Below are 20,296 nucleotides of genomic sequence, written 5' to 3'. Positions count from 1 at the left end.
GCAAGCTGTTTGTAACAAGCCTCCAGGTGAGTCTAATGAACATTTAACTTTGAGAACCATAGTCTAACTTACGGATCGGCTAATCTTCTGGTCAGATCCTCAGCTCTGGTCCAGTGAGAAAAAAGAACAGAGAATGGCATAGTATAAAACATGATTACTCAGGGCTGTTCCTTCCTTGGTGACTATGGATGGAGCAGGTGGAAAAGTCGGTATTTCTGGGATATCTTTTGCCTAATACACCACAGAATCTGGAAGCAAAATCCTGTATTCATTTTAATTTTATCTCTGCTCCTTGGAGTTTTCCTGACCATGGTCAAGCCACTTTTGTCTTACTTTATTTGTAGGTAAAAATTAGCAATATTCATGGTTGGGAATCTGTAAGGATAAAATTATGATGATAACCTAATATTTAAATAGACCTTACGGTTTACAGCACACTTACTCATATGTTCCTCATTTGGTCCCTTGGGTAAATGTAGGCAAAAGTACTTGTAAACTGCTGTGTGTTATAAAACTGTAGCTCTTGTGGTTATTATATTTCCCAGGAAAGCTTGAAGAGGAAAGATGTTCCTTGTGGTCCAGACTGGCCCGTACATGCAGTGACCATGAGCTTGTGCCATGAGTCTTGTACTGCAGGATTTGATCTTGTAAGAGCACCCTGAAGCTCTTGTTTCTAATGCTTGATTGAGTAGGCCTAAATCATGGCAGGATATCCTCCCCTGCTATTTGAATTTACTTAGAGCCTGGTTCTTCTTTGATAACCACATGCATTTTTCGGAGAACATCAAAGACCTAAAAGTCATAACTTTGAGTACTTATTAGAATTTTATTTATAGTATGATTTTTATTTATTTATTTTTATAGTTGATTTTTCATCTCCATAAGTGAGCGTCCCCATACTCTGAGTTCCCGTGGTATCTGTAGGTAACTATTTCTCATAGGTCAGTAGTTCTCAAAGTGTGGTCCTTGGACTGGCAGCACCAGCATCATCTGAGAACTGGTTTGAAATGCAAATTCTCAGGACCCACCCTGGACCCACTGGGTCAAATATTATGAGCCTGGGGCCCAGAAATGTGTGTTTTAATAAGCTCTCCAGGTGATCCTGACAATGCTAACCTTAAGAACCACTGTCACAGGAGGGCACGTGATGTACTGAGGACTGGGTGTGAAGACTGACAAATGAGAGGCCTGTGCCTCTGAAACCAATAATACTTAAACACTAATTAATTGATTTTAAATAAAAAAGTGTTTTAAAAAAGAATCACTGTCACAAGTCTTCTTAATTGTACTGAGTAATTTTGAGGGGGTGGAGGGGGCAGTTCTGCCTTAATTCTTCCCCTTATCTTCTTCATAGTGCTTTGCCCACACAGAATGCCCAATGGTATATTGAGCCACTGGCATATTCATGCCGTGGTGGAGTAAGGTGTAGGGAATGTCACATGGGGCGCCACCAGACCTCAATCCCAGTCTTGGATTAATTGCTGAACCTTTAACACAGGAGCTAGTGACCAAGGACAGTTCTGACACCAATGTGTCCAAGTTAGGATTTTTAAGATTTTCACCTCCAGTGACGCTTCCTGCTTTGGAGATTCCTGGTTAATGAATGAAAAGTCACCCCTCCAATCCACATGAGCTCTGAGACCCAATCATTTGTTTACCTTCTCTCAATCACTTGAACCTCTCTCGTTGTGAACAAGGACCCTTATATTTTCACACTTGCCACTGAGCCATCTCTCTGCTTCTTGGTGTCTCAGTGGCACCCCGGTTTTACAGGGGGCTACTTGCCACCTGCAGCACTCTTCTGTAGGAGCAGCTCCATCCTTCCTACCTCCTCACTACCTCATTCAAAGCTTACCACACTTACCGAATCATGAAAGACTTCTTCAAGGTCAGCCTGGCCTCCTCGCAGTCATTGTCTCTTCCACTCAAAGTCATTGGCCGTCGGCATTCCCCTGACATGGACATTGGTCATGACCCGTTGTCTTTCCTCACATGGGGACACCTCCTAGGAGCTCTTAGTCCCCTGCTCCTTTTCCTATGTGTTTTTCTATTTTGTGTGTCTCAAACCTAGCAGTCCTGAGCACAGACAAAGTGCTAGGTAATTTCTTGTTAGATGATTTTGAAAAAAAGCACATCATGAAGATAGTTTAGGGTCACACATGGGAAGAGTTAAACATGGGTTTCAGACATGTCCGTGGTGCAATCTAAATTCCCAAACAATGCTTTGGAATATTGATTTGGGGCTGAGGGAGGTAGGTCTTTTTCAGTATTGAGGATGCCTTCTGATGGTCATGTATTTACCTTTCTCACTCCTCTCAGAGGAATTCTCCAGATGGATTCTGAAGCATAATTATTTTTTTTTCTTTTAAAGATTTTATTTATTTATTTGACAGAGAGAGACCACAAGTAGGCAGAGAGGCAAGCAGAGAGAGAGGAGGAAACAGGCTCCCCACTGAGCAGAGAGCCCGATGCGGGACTCGATCCCATGACCCGAGCCGAAGGCAGCGGCCCAACCCACTGAGTCACCCAGGCGCCCCTGAAACATAATTATTTTAACGTAAAACTCAGACGTGAACATCATTTTAAAAAGTTCAAAAGGATAAAATGTCCTGTATAATTGAAATGTCTCCATAACTCCAATTATGATATTGGCTATTGTTTTCAGATACTTACTGCTTATCCATTATGACAGTCTACTATTTATAGAGGGTTTTTTTTTTTAATCAGTTTTTATTTTTTACCTAATGTTCTTTGGCAACCAATGAAATGATTATGTAATTCCTCTTCCTTGGTCTAATGATGTAATGTATTTTGTTAATAGATTCTCTAATATTAAACCTCTATTACATCTCTGGGATAAATTCTAGTTGGTCATAAAGGATAAAAAATTTATTAAAGTATTGACTCCATTTTACTATAGTTTCTGCTCAGGGATTTGTATCTTAATTTTAAAGAGATTCCATTTTCAACTATAATCCCTCACAGAGAAACTTCTTTTCAACTTTTTAAATATTGTTCTGTTTTTAAATCCATGTGTATGGTTTAAAAATGCAAACAGTACAGAAGGATATAAAATGAAATGAAATTAAAACTTCTTCCATCTCAGATATACCCTAACTTTATCTTTCACTGTGAAAGCAACTCTTTCAATGTTTCTAAAAGTTTTTACACACACAAAAATATATTCAAATAAATTCATTTAATATGAATGAGTTTTTTATGTTATAGAAGTTGGATGTTGTTTTTTTATTAATGAATATATTTTGAAGATCTTTCTATATATTGCCAAAAATTGACAAATACCAATTTGCTGTATGATGCAGCATTATTTACTCAGCAGTCTCTCATGCGTGATCATTTAGGTCATCTAGACTTTCAGTATTATAAATAAAACTGCAATACATACCTTCAGGCACACATCACTGTATATCTCTATATCTTAGAGACAAAATTACTAAAATTGGAATCACTAATTCTTAATGTTATGATGGCTGTCCCCAAGTTACTCTTCAAAGAAGTTGCACTGGGGTGCCTGGGTGGCTCAGTTGGTTAAGCATCTGCTTTCAGCTCCGGTCATGATCTCAGGATCCTGGGATTGAGCCCTGCGTCGGGCTCTCTGCTCGGCGGAGAGCCTGCTTCTCCCTCTCTCTGCCTGCCTCTCTGCTTACTTGTGATCCCTCTCTGTCAAATAAATAAATAAAATCTTCAAAAAAGCTGCCCCAATTTGCACTTAGAAGTGATTTGTTCTTGGCATGGGAAGGAAGTCCATGGTTCACACTGCTGGGTAGTAGTCTTACTTAAGGCTACGAAACTGGAGGTCCAGCCTCCACCCAACTCCTGTCTGACACCTGGAAGTTTTCTTGGCTCTTTTCCTTGTAAGGTCTCTACCTTTTCTTTACGGGGCCTTAGCAGAAAAAATAAAGAGCCTTGGTTTCTACACATATCCTAGAAGAGCTCTACCTCTGAGAGCTTTTGATTTCAAAATTCTCTTCCACAGCCTCCAACAAATTTGAAGCTCTTTAGCTTTCAGGAGGAAAAGCATTTCCAGACAGTATTAAGGGGAGAACTGGTAGCAAACATTCCCATTTGGTCCCCATGCAGTTGTGCTTTTAATAAACTCTAAGGATGTGCCCCCAAGTTGCCCTCAATTGCTGTCTCTTTTCTTGTTCCCTGGAGGACAGTGCCACCAGGCAGCCTTTACCCTGCTAACTTCTGCCTGTTTTCCTGTCTCTGTTAACAATTAGGATGTTTCTGTTCTCTTGTTTGTTGCCCCACTGTGCCCTCCCTGCTCTGTTGACATGCTTTGTGTCTCCTCTTTATCCCAGGCCTTCCCCGTGGCTTTCTTTTACAAGTGAGGCACAGAGGCCTTTCCCCCTCCTGTTGGAATTCACCCAGGCTGTGTGTCTGACTATTCCACCTTGGCTGCAAGAACTATGGCCAGGGCATTTCTCTGGCGAGTAAGGCTTCTCTCCATTTTTAACCTTAAACTTCTGACTTTACTCATTTTCGTCCTTCAGTGCCTCATTTCATCTCTTGCATTTTCTTTGTGTCTGGTTTGCCACGTTTCTGGGCTCCCCAAATGCACATTCAAACAGCTCTGATAATTAACATCCATAGATACTGAGGTGAGAGAGACAGCATCAGGCTCTGGCTCTCTCTCTCACTAGCTCCTTGTGTGACCTAACCCCATGGGCCCACGCAAGCCTCAGTTTCCATACCACTGCCATGGAAACAGTTACAGTATGTCTATCTCTTAGTCTTGTTGGAAGCACTGCATGAAAAAGTATATGGAAAATGTTGAATGGTGCCTGGTACATAGTTAGAGCTCAGGAAGTTCTAATAAAGTCACCATTGTTTCTATCAACTTTATGGATTTTGGTGTCCAGATGAATAGTCTAACTGAGAGAAAATATGTATCTTTGTGAGCCCATGTGTTTTATATTTTTAAGAACTCAAATTGACCCCTCAAATGGGACTAAATCACCTTTAAAGTGCTATCTCACACTGAGATTCCCAGAAAGTAATTATAAACTGCCCAGCTAAATAATGTATGCATATTTGATGCAGAAATGCTCTTCCATTTCCTTCTAGCTTCTCTTTTTCGTGAACTGGGTCTTCGTGTTGCCCTCCATCCCATAGCCAGCATACCTGTACCTTCTCCAGTCAAACACTGATACTACCTCCATCACTGCCCTCACTGGTTTCTCCTTTGTGAATATTTTCAAAGTTCTATTGCCACCTTTCATATACTTAATTCAAACTGTAGGCCGACATAAAAGTTGTCAAATCCCAGTCCTTTATGACCTCAAACTAGGGACTACCTTGGTCTATATTATGAAGTATATTTGTATGTGATTTACATAGAATGGTCCAACTAACTTAAAAATTTTTTCATTGTAAAGCATGGTTTAAACTTCTTTTCTTTCTGTCTGTTTTGATTTTCCTTCTTATTATTTTGATTATGCCCATTCTGGGTTTGGGTCCTCTTACAGATTCTGAACAGAATGGATTTCAAGAGATGCCTTGCCTTAGCCACATACATTTGGACTTAAGATCTAGCTAGCTGGGGCACCTGGGTGTCTTTGTCAATTAAATGTCTGACTTTGGATCAGATCATGATCTCAGGGTCCTGGGATTGAGCCCCAAATGGAGCCCCACATGGAGCCCTGTGAAGGGCCATGTGCTCAGTGGAGTCTGCTTCTCCCTCTCCCTATGTCCCTTCCCCATCGTGTGGTCTCTCTCAAATAAATGAAATCTAAAAAAATTTAAAAAAAAATTATAGCTAGTATATGTTGAGGTCTTGCCCTGTGCCAGGTGGTATATCATAAGTTCCCCTCCCCAAATCTCCTTTGCCCCTTCTGTCAATACCACAAAATAGACATTTTTATGCTTTCCTTCCCTTTTTGGTGAGGGGACTATGATAGAGTAGAGTTTAAGGTTATGGGAGAGGGGTACTTCTGCCAACTTTATCCAAAACATAGACCTCACCATGGTGGAGCAGAGGTGAGCTTGATTTTTCTAAGTCCTGAAGGATGCCATCTGAGCCACAGCCAGGCTCAGGCACATACTGCTGCCTGTCCCTTTCTCTTTATTATCAGCCTCAAGAAGAGCCCCTTCCTTCTTACCCTTAAACACATTGCTCTCTTCCCAGGGCTTTTGTTACCTGGGCACTTCTATAGTTATTGTAGAAGTACCTCAGACAAACGTGAGGACTTAGTGATATAGAAATAAAATGGATGCTGCCAGATGGAAGTAGGGTTGGACTGAGGTCCCAAAATAAGGAGGTCGTGACCAGGGCACAATACCTAACCCCAAGGATAAAGTGATATTGGGAAAAGGCCACTTGGTTAGGAATGTTCAAAGGGTTGCCTGTGCAATTCAGAGTCCTTAATGAAAGCAAAGGTCAAGGTAAAGCTGCAGAACAAGGATGGGGATATTTGGTTGACCATGATAAAATTGCTCAGTACACCTAGACAGTTTGGGACCATTTGAAGTCATTTGAAGAAGTCCCATCTTGACACTGTGAGGTGCCTTTGTTAATCTTTGATTTGGCTGGTTGTGTAAGGTTTGCTATATGCCGAAAGGAAGCCATGGGCTTCTCCTTTGCCAGCAGCCTCGCTGAGTCTTTGTAGGAACAAAAATAAGCACTGGGCACTGACCTCTTCATGTATTATATACCACATAGAGTCAAGGATGGAAAGAATATGGGCATTAGACTCTCACAGAATCAGATTCTGACTATGTCACTTTCTTACAATGTGACCCTGAAATATTTATTTATTATCAAGCTTATTTCCCTTTTCTGCCAAATGAAGATTAACATTTAGCCTAATTCTTGTGAGGATTAGAGCTAATATACTACATGACATTCATAGTGACAAATGTTCACCGTAGGTCAATATGGATGAAGAGATAAGACACAGTGAAAAACTGGGATAAACAAAGAGGCTGACTTGTTTAGAGGATATAGAACTAAGTCATCAAGTCAATCAAAGGAATTGGATTTGGAATGGGTCAATCAAAGGTACAGAGATCATTTGGGAGGCTGTCATAGTAAATTTGATAAAAGATAATGTTGGCCTGAAGTAGGATTGAAGAGAAGTGGAAGGATGTGAGAGAGTCTTAGATTTGATGGTTGATAGGTAGTAGTGAGTGAGATGGGGAAGTCATCCACGTGATCCAGACTTCTGGATAGTCCTACTAGATAGATAGATGGTGGAGCCATTCACGGTGGCAGGTAGTATAGGAGAAATGTTAGCAGGGGCCTGCTGGGGATGGAGGTGAGGAATAATGAATGTCTGGTTAGGACATTTGACTGTAGATGCAAGCTCAGAAGGTACAACTAAAGAGTTTAAGAGTCCCTTCACAAAGTTAAGAGTGGGGTAAAGGGAAATCAATAGCAGCTAGTGAAGCACTCTCGCATCAGCAGTAATGGAGAGTTATCACTCTCTGTAGGTCTAAAGACCAAAGAGAAGGATGGGTCTCAGAACTTAATCTACCATTAGGAAAGAGCCATCCAACAAGAGGTATGGCCTTATGTGTAGTGTTGTGGTCTTGTCAGAGTATAGCCTGGAAGGGAAGAAACTGGGGGAATAAAGAGCCCAGCTTCTCTGCCCCCATCCTTGGAGCACCTGCCAATCACTAATTAAACTCATATAGATTCAAAAGGTTAGGGGTCTAGTTGATGTAGCTCCTAAAGATAGTCTTCTAGAGTCCAGAGCAGAGTAAAGAAAGGTGGAGAGTTTTCACAGGACAAATGAGATCCAAACAGTACAAGGTGCCTCCAAGGCACCCAAGTGGAAATGCCAGTAGACTATGGCTTCTGTGGATATAGGACTCAGAAAAATAGTTTGGGCTAAAGCTACAGATGTCAGTGGTTTAAAGTGGAAATGCAATCCATGAAAGTGGTTGCCATCTCTTAGGAATAGCATGTGAAGTTATGACAGAGCCCCAAAGATCCCCAGTATCCATGGTAGAAACTCTTTGCTAAGCCAGCCTCCATTGCTCCTTGGAAGAATGACTAGGGAACTTCATAATATATTGGTCTGTTAATTTTTTTAAAAAATCCCTTTTATGTTATAAATCAAACTGTTTGCAAGTCATCAACTTCACAAAATCGGCCAGTTGGTGATTATTTTTAATGTTTTTTTGCTGTACGGTTTTCAAGCTTTCCATCCTTATTATTTCTTTAAATGCCTAATCACTACTCTAGGGACCATCATGCTTCCTGCTAATGATGTGTACTTGCTGAGTCTGTTTTTTTTTTCTTTTAATTTTTATTTTTTTTAAATTAGAAGACCCCATCATCTAGTTTCCTATATCAGACTGGCAGATAAGCAGGTAGGACCTGGTTCTTCAGTTGCTGGAACTTCCTAAGAGAAAATGGAGGTGGAAAACACAGATTTGGGAGAATTAAACATTATGCAAAATAAATATTTTATAAAAGAGAGAGCAAAAACAGAGAAAGGATGAGAAGAAATGAGGATAAGAATAATTCTAAAAGCTTGTTGCCCACTTGAGCAGGATGCAGAGATATCAGTGGGAGTGTGTAGAGGCAGGAAATCTACAAAAGAGAAATGGCCATTGGAGGTGAGGTCGAAGAGGCCTACTGGACAAATAGCAGAGCCTTTGGATGTATTTTGATGGTTAGGAGGGGCTTAATGTTACTGCTGTGTTTGAATTTTAGGTCAAGAAATGACACTGAAAACAGGGTCTAGTGTACCCAGACATAGATAACAATACCTGAGTGAAGAATTCAGGTCCATGTAAGGGTTTTCAGTGAGTCTCTAGCGACTGAAAGGAAACGGGAAATCAGAGCATAAGCAGAAGGCTAGTTAGTTAAGCTTATTAGAATCAAATGGTGGAAATTAGAGAGTGAGACTGCTGCCTGATGCTCGCACAGGTGCCTGGGCACCAGTCCACGATGGGCACTCTGGGTAAGTTTCCATTCTTTCTCTGCAGTGTTGAGGGCACAGTCTGGCAGTATACCAAAACTTTTCATTAGAAAGTGTAAATAATCTGCTGTCTTCATACCATCAATTGTAAAACAGAGTCATTAATGTGGTAATAAAGGTAAGTGGAGTGCTATGGGACTATCAGGATAGCTACTATGTAAGCCTGGTGGAACTTGAAATATGAGGATTTAATTTGTCACAGAGGGGAAAGGTTACAGGTGGAAGGGGTGGCATATGGAAGAGCTGAGTAATGTGTGTGGATATTGGTGAGGAAAATCCATCTTCAAAATAAACAGAATTTTATATCACTTACTCTAGAAGTTAAAAATCTCAAAAAACCCCAATAAACATTCACCATACTTCTATAATCATTTAGAAATAATATACCTCAACCTTTTTCAAATATGTATTATTAGCATCCCTCTCAGTTAACTTTCTTTGATTCACTAACTTAGGTCCATATCATTAAGGGCTACAGTAATAGAAATTATAGGGAACTATGGGAAAGCCCAGAGTCTAGCCTTGAGTTGATGGAGTTTTATCAGGAAAGTGATACCTAAAATATATCTGAAGGGTGAGAGGTAGCCAGGTAAAGAGGGTGGAGGGGAGATAGGGAAGAGTTTCCAATTAGGGACTGAGGTAGATACTAAACATGGCTTTAGTTTACCTCTCTCTGGATGAAGTAGGCTCACCTCCCAGTAACTTTGCAGTGTCCCCACCCCTCACTCTTAGTTCAACCCTATGACTTGCTTTGGCCAATGATATTTTGGTAGACATGATGCAAACAGAGGCTTAACTAAGCAAGTTTGCATTTGTACTTGCTCTCTTGCACTCTTCCCTTATCATAAGACTGTGTCTAGGCGGGGATGCTAGAGGATGAGTGCCATGGAGCAGAGTCAAGTTACTCCAGTCATCCAGTTGAGGCACCTAGATCAGCCAACATCCAGGCAATCCTTTGACATGTGACTGAGTCCCACCTAAGTCAGCAGAGCCACCTACATAAGACACATGAGCAGTAAATACATATTGTAGCATGCCAAGAAGTTGTGCAATTGTTATACAGCATTATTGTGGTGACAGATGACTGATAGATAAGTCCGGGGGCCAGTGAATGAATAGGGTACTTAAAATCACTGAAAATAATTCAGTGAATCACTGAGAAGAAACTGTAACCACTTCCATTGGTTATCTGAATATACTGTCTCTCAACTGCTATGAAACCATTTAGAAACAGTTCCCATTGTGTGATCAATACCAACAGAAGGACTTTTAAAGAGTCTTGAGGCAAATTATGATGTGGGTCCTATTGACCTTAGTCAAGGAAATTGAAGCCAGCTTAGCAGAGTCTTAGAGCTGAAGAGCTAGAGGTAGTGATGGAGGAGGAGTTCAATGGATTCATTATTTAGTATCTCTGAGTAAAGATTTATAAACAATCAATAGTCCCCTCTTTGGTTGTTTCTCCAAAATTAGAATACAACTTGATGTTGCTAGGCCTATCAGATATGCCATTTAAATGTGGAATCTATCAAGTGACTAAGGCAAAAATAAAGCAATTAATAGCCTGCTTCTGTGTTAACATTTTATGACCCAAATAGTGAACCTAGTATTCTAGCCCATCGGTTCTCAGACTCTGGTATGCATCAGAAACACTTGAAAGCCTTGTTAAAAAAACTCTGCTGGGCTCTACGCCCACTGTTTCTGATTTAGGAGGTCTGGAGAAGGCCCAAGAATTTGCAGTTCTAACAAGTTCCCAGATAATGATGATTCTGACTGGAGACTGTGCTTTGAGAGCCACTACTCCCATGACTGTGATAGTTAATTTTATTTGTCAACTAGGCCATGTCACTCAGTTTGGTCAAACATTGGTCTAGCTAGCTGGGTTGCTGTGAAGTTGTTTTTTAGGTGTGATTAACATTTAAATCAGTGGACCTGGAGTAAAGCAGATTATCATCCATAGTGTGGGTGGGTTCATCCAATCCACTGGAGACCTTGAGAGCAGACTAAAGTTTCCAGAACAAGAGAAATAATTCTGCCTCAGGACTATAACCAGCCTGTTGGCTTATACTTTGGACCTAAGGATGCAACATCAACTCTTTCTGTCTCTGTCTCTGTTTCTCTCTCTCTCTCTCTATATATATATATATGTTTGTAAATATATATAATTTATAAAACATGTATATACGTATATATAATTTATAAAAATATATAAATGTATAATTTACAAGATATGTATACAAGATATATAATTTATAAAATATATATATATATATAATTTATTAAATATATATCCATTTTCCTGGAGAACACTGATTAATAGAGTGACATTACAACAGGTTCATTAAAACAATTAAAACTGGAACATGTTTTTCACCATTTGGAAACAACCTCAGGCAGAAGAAGACTCATTTCGGATATCCTATGTTGGATAAAACTTTCCTGACTCCCTCCGTGGTCAGTTTTCTTGTTCTGTAAGCTGAACTACAGTTGTATTAAAACTGTTCACCACAGATGATATTCTAGTGGGCTGGGCATCATTTTAACTTTATCTGCATTATGAAGTTATTACTGAGTCCTGGTTCATAGTTAGCATTTAATAAATATTTTGAATGAATAAATGAGTGAATTAATGGTTCCTGTTCTTATCAAAATTTATTAATGCTCCAAAGGGCTATACAAATAAAAACTACCAATTAGCCCTAAGAGATAGTATCAATAAAAGCACATTTTTTCACTTTACCAGGCTCACCAAAAACCTATGAGGACAATAGCTACCAGATAAATAAACAAGCTGCTATAGTGATAACTGAGCTAGTCTCCTCATTTGTTCATGGGCATTAGTCATATAACCGTAGGCTCATTCATCCTTTTAGCAGGCATTTACTGAGTGCCTGCTATGTACCTGGCACTGTGTCAGATGATGAATCTATTACTTATCACTCATTATGGCACTTTTTTCCAATGTTCTGAAGAAATTTTAACAAGCAATATTAAGACAATATATTCTCACACATCTAGAAAATTAGACATGTTTTTCTTACATTCTAGAAATTAAAAGGAAATTAAGCAAATGGCACTAGAATTAGAAAGAATGAGCAATTCATTAGGCAATAAGAATATTAACTAGGAATTGGGAATCTCTTTCCTATTTTAATATGTACTTGAGCTTAATTGGCTAAGTTTTGAATATGGGGTGATGAGTTGAGTTGTTAATACAAATCACACACCTTTTATATACTTAATAAAATCCAAGAGTCTGGGATGCATTTGCGTTGCAGCCAATTTATCTGCAGAAGTCAGTGAGTTGAGTAATAGAAAGGGATAATAGGAAATCAGTGGCTGAGAAACCTATAAAGTAAATTAACGTGTGCCTTACTTTATTAATTTATAACAATAATGTAATGGATAAATCAATGAGGAGTGCTTTGAGAGAAATGGATGGAGGGAAGAGTTCCTCCTTTTTGCAATTTGTTGAAATCATTTCCTGTGCAGAGGAATTATTGGCCAGACATAAAGAAATGCCTTGCTTGTGGCATGGAGAAGAATCCTGGTGTGTAGCAGAATGTGTGGGTGCTCTGGTCTAGCCCTTGGCTCTTATGAGTTCAGAGAGCTCCTTTTGACTTCCAGATGCTAGTATTTGCTTTTTGTTGTCTGAAGCCTTTTTTCAAAGCCTCTAATGTAAGAGGCCAGCAATGCTTGGAAAATAGCTTAGTGACTGCTTTCAGCAGTCCTCAAACAATGACTGATAGCAGTTGGTATATAAATACCCCAGCTCCCTAGTTCCTTGGGTGATGTAACTACTAGGTATTATTTTACACAGTTCCCCAGAGTTTCCATTCAGGGTTAAGTTCTATTTATCTGCAAGGGAAGCTGGCTTGATGAACTGCCTTCTCTTCACTTTGTCATTTCCCCACTTACTAATGCTTCCTGCATCTCCCAAATAAATGCTTCTGCTTGAATCCCTGCTTAGGATTAGATTCTGGGAAAACCCAAATTAAAATAGGAACAAAATGTTGGCTCTTTGTGCCATTTGTTCACTGTGGAACCTGGACAGTGGCCTGATTTTTCAGGTTCTGTAGTTCTGTCTTGAAAGTACTGGTTCCAGAATCCCATTCGCTGGCATCCCAGGTATCAGAGTGTTGACCAGCTGGTTTGGATAGGACTCTGCTTACAGAGAAGGGTTCTGAACAGAGGAGGTCTTTAAAGGACTTCCTTGTGTCCCCTCTCCCTATTTGTTGTGTCCTTTACCCTTATCATAACACACACTTGTAGAAGACAAATTGTTGCTAATCAGACTGAGCTTTGTTCATTTTCCACTGCCAGTCTTCAATGAAGAAAGTAAACATTTGTCTGAGTAACTTTAAAGAGAGCATTTTCCTCCTTTTACTCCGGACATAACCAGCGTAGTTAGCACTTTGTGCAAGCTGCATAATGCCTGTTGGATATGCTCTGTCTCTGTTCCATTTAGGGAGAGAATGTCCCTTTTCAAAACTCTGTGTATGTCTCTGTGGGGGAAAGTTGTGCAGTATGAATGTCTCTCTCAGCCATCATCTTTCACCTTCCCTGCTGTAAATAGTCTCCTCATGGGTCTGCTGCTTTTCTTAAACTGCAAGAAACTTTTTTCCAATGAGCATCCAGTATGGTCAGTTAAGAGAAATTCATGAATTTTCTCCATAAAACCCTCTGATGGCATTCTTATGCCATTGTTGTAAACTCTGAACTGTCCTGCCATATTACAAGGTCTTTTTCCCTCACATCCTTCGGGTCTTTGCTCAGATGTCACCTTCTCAGGGAGGTCTCTCCTGACCACTCTGAATTTGCAAGTCCGTCCCTCTGTCTCCCTAACTTTCTTCTCTGCTATATTTTTATAGCTTGTATTGCTATGTGATTTACCGCAGATTTGCTCATTTGTTTGTTGATTCTCTTACTTCACTAGAACAGCGCTTCTTTCCCTCAGCAAAATGCATTTGAGATTCATCTGTGTTGTGTGCATCAGTGGTTCATGCCTTTTTACTAGTGAGTAGAATTCTACTATGTGTATGCATCTAAATTTGTTTATCCAGTCAACATTTAAAGGACTTCTAGATTGTTTCTAGGTTTTTTTTTTTTTTAAAGATTTTATTTATTTATTTATTTGACAGACAGAGATCATGAGTAGGCAGAGAGGCAGGCAGAGAAAGAAGAGGGAGCAGGCTCCCTGCTGAGCAGAAAGCCCGATGTGGGGCTCACTCCCAGGACCCTGGGATCATGACCTGAGCCGAAGGCAGAGGCCCCAACCCACTGAGCCACCCAGGCGCCCTGTTTCTAGTTTTTGACAATTATGAATAAATCTGCTATAAATATATATGCACAGGTTTTCACATAAATATGTTTCATTTTCTCTTGGGTAAATAAATACCTAGGAGTGGGATTACTAGGGCGTATGTAAGTATATGTTTAATTTTATTAAAATTAGAATCAGCCAAATTGTTTTCCAAAGTAGTTGCATCATTTTGCACTCTCTCCAACGATGGATGAAAGTTCCAGTTGTTTGAAGTCTTTGCTAACATCTGATATCGTAGATTTAAAAGCATAAGGGGCACCTTAAGAGAGTACCTGAGACACATTGTTCTATTTAATCAGAATTCTCAGGTGTGACCCAAGAGCAGGTCCTTCTTTTTTCCCCCAGTAAAATATATAAGCAAAAACAAAAAACAAAAAAACCCAAAGCCTATTAATATTAATATAGTTTACCTTTTAGAATAATTTAGGTTAACAGAAAAATTGTGAAAGTATAGACAGTTCACATATATCCCTTCTCTTCTTATGTAGTGTCACTTTTCATTAACATCCTAGAAGAGTGGGGTACCTTAGTTATAATTGGTGAACTGGTATTGATGTATTATTAACTAAGGTTCATAGTTTATATTAGGGTTCACTCTGTGTTGTACGGTTCTTTTGGGTTTTGACAAATGTTATGTATCTTCTGTGACAATATCATACAGAATAATTTGTCCCCCTAAAATCCCCCTTGTGCTCCACCTGTTCATCCTTCTCCTCAGCCCACTCTGAACGACTGGCAACCACTGATCTTTTTTATTGTCTCTAGGTTTGTCTTTTCCTGGATGTCATATAGTTAGAATTTTATAGTATGTAGTCTTACTGGCTTCTCTCACTTATTTTAATGTGTATTTAAGTTTCCCTGGGTCCTTTTAAAAAGCTTCTTGGGAAATGGTAATGTGCAGTCAGGTGTGAGAGACAACAAATTAGAAGATAAGCTCCCAAAGGGTTCTTTTCTTCGACTATGTTTTGTTGATTTGTAGATCCCCAGAGCCTAGTACACTGCCTGGCATAGAACAGACTCTCCAACTATCAAATGGGTAGATGAGTGAATGAAGGTCCACAGAGACCTGAATACTCCTCTTGAGTTTTTTCCCCACCAAAGGATCCACTAAATTGATAATTTTTATTTGCCTGGAGTTTGCCATTCTCTATTTTGCTGTTCCCATACTTGGTTATTCTTCAAAATACAACACACCTTGAACTTCCCTGTATACCTCCTTTATCATTTTTATTTGCAAATGTTCTCTTTCACTGCCCTTTCAAATCCTTCCAGACTTTCCACCCCTAAGTCAAATTGGATTTCTTACAAAAGACCTCCCCAGGTACCGCAACCCCTTCTCTAGACTCTTAAAATAATTAGTGCTTTTAGATTCACTGGACACTGTTAAGTGCTGTCTGTTCATCCCATTTGGTTGCTGTCCTGAGATCCTATTCAAACTTGATTGTGTTACTTACCTGTGTTTCTTGTCCCCCAGCCAGACCCTAAGCACCCAAAGGGCATGCGTTATGTTGTTATTTATTTATTTATTTATTTGCTTTAATGCTCCCTAACACCTAGCATTATATAAAGCTTGAGAAATATTTGCTAATTTGTTTGTTTTTCTAGTTGAGGAAATGATGCTCAGTGAGGTTGAAGAATGATGTTTGGGAACAGTGTGGGTCCACGCAACCAAACTGGGACACCAGTCATTGAACCTCTCTGGGCCTCAGTTTCCTCATTTATGTAATTAACATTTATGCTAAAGTTTCTAATTTCTTCTCTATTTGTATCATTCTTTGTTTTGATGATCATAGCAACAAGAGAGGAATTGGGCAAATGACATAATTGGCCTAAATAGGTGTAGTTTCTGCTGAGTTGATACACCAGGCTATGAGAACAACAGGCATTAATCCATTAACTTGAGATAAGTTCTAATCCTCATGGAAAATTTTAATGAGTTATTTTCCTTTCCCCTGTGCCCTGTGCCTTACCTGGAATATCTTCTTTCCTTCTACACTTTCCAGTATTCAAAGGTACATTGAAGTTCCACCTCACAAAGGTTAAAGGTTACAAACCTTTCCTGGTTTGTAACTTTATTTGTTTTTCACTTGTTCTTGTATTTTTCCCCTTCTGTCTACTAGCTTCATAAAAGAGGAACCGCACAGATCATCATTGTATCGGTACCTGATATATGATAGGCCCTCAATAAACATCTGTTAAATGAATTAATGATGTTAATGTGCTCTGAAAAAAAAATTTATTAGCACGTAAGGGCTGGAAACACTGCATACTCTACATGCCTACTGGGGGTGTCACTGTCCTTCATATAAGAAACCTGTTTAATTTTGTGACCCCAGGATTTGCCACATTTATTTCACTATAGATCTTCCCCCTCTTTTTATTTTGCTTGAATCATCTGTTTACTCAATAATCATACCCACATTAATAAAACAATACCTAACTGGTATTAAAGTCCCATGTGTCCAGGACTATTTCAAGCACCTTATATGTATGATCTTTAGAACAGTCCTAGTTTTACTATTTTTATTTGAGAATATCAGATGAGGAAACAGAGGCATGGAGAGTTAAAATGATTTCCTGTCAAAAAATTCTTGAGAAACCATTAATCAGATAGCTCAGTATAAAAAATGCTGGTCAAGGGGCACCTGGGTGGCTCAGGCAGTTATCTGCCTTGGGCTTAGGTCATGATCCCAGGGTCCTGGGTTTGAGCCCCAAGTGGGACTCCCTGCTCGGCAGGGAACCTGTTTCTCCCTTTCCCTCTGTCTGCTGCTCCCCCTGCTTGTGCTTTCTCTCTGTCAAATATATAAAATACTTTAAAAAAAAATACAGTCTAATGCTATTCACAAGTTTTGGTGTAAGACTGTCTTGCATTTGAGCCTACAATGGAGTGGATTCTTGAATGGATTTCTGCTTTCTAAATGTGGGTCTAGAGGACTTCAGGGGAAGACGGTGGAGAAGAGGACCATAAGTTCACCTCATCCCATAGATACAACTAGAAAACACTCAGATTAGTGTAAATAACCAGAAAATGACACTAAGACTAAGAAAAAGACAGTAAGACACTATACTCTCCACAGTTAGATATAGAGAAGAGGCCACATTGAAAAGGGCAGGAAAGGCAGAGACACAGTTGGTAGCAAAATGGAATGTGGTTATCTGTGGGAGGGAGGGATGCCCAGAAAGATGAGAGAAATAGATCCTCACACCAGGGAGCCCATGTGGGGAAAATAAATCCCCATAACACTTGGCTTTGAGAACTAGAGGGGCTGGTTAAAAACTAGAATTTTAAAAATCAATGGGCTTGGCTCTGGAAGAAACAGAAGGGCAAGAGGAAATTGAGTCCTTACCCTTTAAGAGACAGCACAACAAACAGCCCCAAACAGATAAAGCATGTAAGTGGCAGTTTGAAGAACACCTGGGGTATACAAGAGGGAGAACAATATACTTATCTCAGAATTGTGTCCCAGATGGATAGAGATCTTGGGAGAATCCTCTAGGAACAAAGGAGCTGGCAAGTTCTATATCCCTCTCCACCTTGCAGCATGTACACATGGCCATCTGCAGGAAACAGCACAGCTCCAAGACTTACTACCTAACTTGCTAACACTGCTGCTCCCCACCCCCATGCACATTGCAGATCCCCTCCCTCCAATATGCTTTTGGCCCAAACCCATCCAGACTGGTACCTCAAGACTGCCAGTGTGCAAGCAGCCCCAACAGGGGCCAGCACCACTCCACAGTGACCCCTGCCCTGGAAGGAGAGGGAGATAACCACACATACAAGTCACACCGTGGCCCTAGTGGGCCGGAGGCGGACAACTGGTCTGAATGCAGGCCCTACCCAACAATGAAAGCCTCTCAGGGAAAACACCCTGCAGTTTGGTGCTACTACATCTCTGGAAAATACAAGGTCTGACTGAACTCAAGCCCAAGTTAGCCACAGATTGGCCCACTAACACCACAGGGAGCAAACATTGCTCACAACAGGCATACAACTGGACTAAAGGAAAAAGTGGCTCACCAAAACCAGCAAGGTACATACAACGCTCATAAGAGATGTGCCTGAAATGCCAGGTTCTGGTGACTAGGTGACACTGTACTGCAGGGCACTAGGGGACCTCTTCTTCATAATGCTACTACTTTCAAGAGCAGGAGACATAGCTGTGACACAGACAGTTTCACAAAATGAAGAGACAGAGGAATATATTCCAAATGAAAGAATAGGACAAAAATCACAAGAGAGCTAAAAGGATGGAGATAAGTATATATGCGTGATACAGAATTTAAAGTAATGGTCACTGGGGCTCCTGGGTGGCTCAACTGGTTAAGTGTCTGCCTTCAGCTTGTGCCATTGTTCCAGGGTCCTGGGGTTAGCCCTGCATCAGGTTCCCTGCTCTGTGGGAATCCTGCCTCTCCCTGTCCTTCTGTCACTGTCCCCAGCTTATATGTTCTCTCTCTCAAATAAATGGATAAAATCTTTAAAAAAGTAAAATAGTGGTCATAAAGATACTCACCGGATTCAAGAAAAGAGTGGAGGACATTAGGGAGACCTTCACAAAAGAGATAAAAAAGAAATAACCAGGGATGAAAAAGACAATAAATGAAATTTTAAAAAATACACTAGATGGAATAAATAGGCTAAAGAAAACAGAAGAACAAATCTGACCTGGTCTGCATTCAGACCAGTTGACCTGGAAGACAGAGTAATGGAAAATAATCATCAAGCTGAGCAGGTGAAATAAACAAAAAATTATGCATACTGAGAATAGATTTAGGGAACACAATGACACCATCAAGCATTATAGAGATCCCAGGAGAAGAGAAGGAAAAGGGAATACAAAATTTATTTGAAGAACTAATAGCTGAAAACTTCACTAACCTGGTGAAGGAAACAGAAATCCAGATCTAGGAGGTATAGAGATCCCCTAACAAAATCAATCCAAGGAGGTCCACACTGAGACATAAACTAATTAAAATGGTAAAAAGTAGTGATAAAGAAGGAATTTGGAAAGCAAAGAGAGTACAGAAAGCCATTGTATACAAGGGAAACCCCATAATATCAGCTGATTTTTCAACAGAAACTTTGCAGACCAGAAGGCAGTAACATGATATATTCAAAGTGCTGAAAGGAAAAAATCTGCAGCCAAGAATACTCTAGCCTGCAAGGCTGTCATTCAGAATAGAAGCAGAGATAAAGAGTTTCCCAGAAGCACAAAAGTTAAAGGAATTCGTGACCACTAAATCAGACCTATAAAGAATGTTAAAAGGGACTCATTAAGTGGAAAAGAAAGACCATAAGTAAGAGTGAGAAGAGTGAGAAGCACAGAAGCTGTGAAAATAAGTATTTCTGTAAAAAGTCAGCAAAGGGATCCCCCACCCTTGAAAAAAGAAAGGATGTAAAATATGACACCGTATACATTATGGGGTGAAGAGCAAAGAATAGGTTCAAATGTAATTGACCACCAACTTGGACTGCTCTATGCAGAAGATGTTATATACTAACTCAATGGTAACCACAAATCAAAATCCAGTAGTACCTTCATAAGGATAAAGAGAAAAGAATCTAACTAAGTATGTCAGTAAAGAAAGCCACATAATTGTGAGAGAAGAGAGCAAGGGAAGAAAGGAAGAGAAAAGAACTACAAAAATATCCACAAAATAAGTAACATAAAGGCAATAAAATCATACCTATCAATAATTACTTTGAATGTAAATGGACTAAAGAATCCAGTCAAAAGACGTAGGGTAATGGAATGGATAAAAAAGCAAGACCCACCTATGTGCTGCCTACAAGAGACTCATTTCAGACTTAAAGACACATGCAGATCAAAAGCAAATGTTTGGGAAAGACTTTATCATGCAAATGGAGGTGAAAAGAAACCAGGGTAGCAATACTTATATCAGACAAAATACAAGAGACAGAGACTGAAACTATATAATCATCAAGGGAACAATCTAACAGTAAGATATAAAAATTGTAAATATGTATGCACCCACTATGGGAGCACCCAAATACATAAAG

The 20,296-nt window shown here is 39.8% G+C and overlaps 1 protein-coding gene across 1 annotated transcript in view; it reads left to right on the top strand.

Moving 5' to 3' along the window:
- The window catches only part of LOC132010476 (uncharacterized), a 556,343-nt gene that overhangs the window by 181,446 nt on the left and 354,601 nt on the right, over positions 1 to 20,296 (top strand). The window lies entirely within an intron of this gene.

Source organism: Mustela nigripes, chromosome 2 (genome assembly GCF_022355385.1).
Source record: "Mustela nigripes isolate SB6536 chromosome 2, MUSNIG.SB6536, whole genome shotgun sequence".
NCBI classification, from domain to species: Eukaryota; Metazoa; Chordata; class Mammalia; order Carnivora; family Mustelidae; genus Mustela; species Mustela nigripes.
Note: the sequence above shows the minus strand (reverse complement) of the source record. Positions and strands in the feature narration are given on the sequence as shown.